Here is a 1,244-nt window from a genome sequence, read left to right on the forward strand (position 1 = left end):
TACATAGACCCTCCAACTTATTGCCAAATGTCTCCTTACCTGTCGTACATAGACCCTCCAACTTATTGCCAAATGTCTCCTTACATAGACCCTCCAACTTATTGCCAAATGTCTCCTTACTTGTCGTACATAGACCCTCCAACTTATTGCCAAATGTCTCCTTATCTATCGTACATAGACCCTCCAACTTATTGCCAAATGTCTCCTTACATAGACCCTCCAACTTATTGCCAAATGTCTCCTTACTTGTCGTACATAGACCCTCCAACTTATTGCCAAATGTCTCCTTATCTATCGTACATAGACCCTCCAACTTATTGCCAAATGTCTCCTTACATAGACCCTCCAACTTATTGCCAAATGTCTCCTTACCTGTCGTACATAGACCCTCCAACTTATTGCCAAATGTCTCCTTACCTGTCGTACATAGACCCTCCAACTTATTGCCAAATGTCTCCTTACATAGACCCTCCAACTTATTGCCAAATGTCTCCTTACCTGTCGTACATAGACCCTCCAACGTATGCACAATGACTTATAATTATATCAATTTGTCTTAACAGATCAATATTTTTTCATACTCCAGCACAAAAATTCCTTATTAAACACTAATAAAAAATCCCAGTCAATGGTTTCTACAGATGTTGAAAAGTTTACAGCTCAGGCAACATATCGCTTGTAAAAGCAAGTGTCGGTCATTTAGATTTCCTTATTACATCGCAATACTTGTATGTAGATCTAGTATGTTTTATAAACGTATGTTTAGGGAACTTTTAGGGCAAAAAATGTGTTCTTTATTAAAATATTTTTTGGTAAGAAGTTTTGCCACTAAAAAGTGTCATAGGTGAGCTGTGACGTAGGCCATATATGTGTATGCAAAATGTGTGCGAGAAGCAGGAAGTGCGGTGAACAATCACATTTTTCCAGTGATGGAGATTTATAGTATTTTATATAAAAATCAGTGAAGGAAAATTTTTTAATCGGGCCTCAATTGTTGTTGAAAAATACGACTAAGTTAAGACACGTTGTTACAAACTGCTATGCAAAGTATGGATGACATTGATCCACCCGTTAAAAAAATATTTGAGGATAAGTTGCGCCACGAATTTTTGACTGCACTATAGATGTAGGGATTTTGTTCATGGTTTATTACTAGGTCAAGAAAGTGGGACGGAGTTCAAGGCTTATCAGGTCCTCGTGCTGTCTCTCTCTCTCTCTCTCTCTCTCTCTCTCTGTGTGTGTGT

Source organism: Aplysia californica, unplaced genomic scaffold, assembly GCF_000002075.1.
Source record: "Aplysia californica isolate F4 #8 unplaced genomic scaffold, AplCal3.0 scaffold01443, whole genome shotgun sequence".
NCBI lineage: Eukaryota > Metazoa > Mollusca > Gastropoda > Aplysiida > Aplysiidae > Aplysia > Aplysia californica.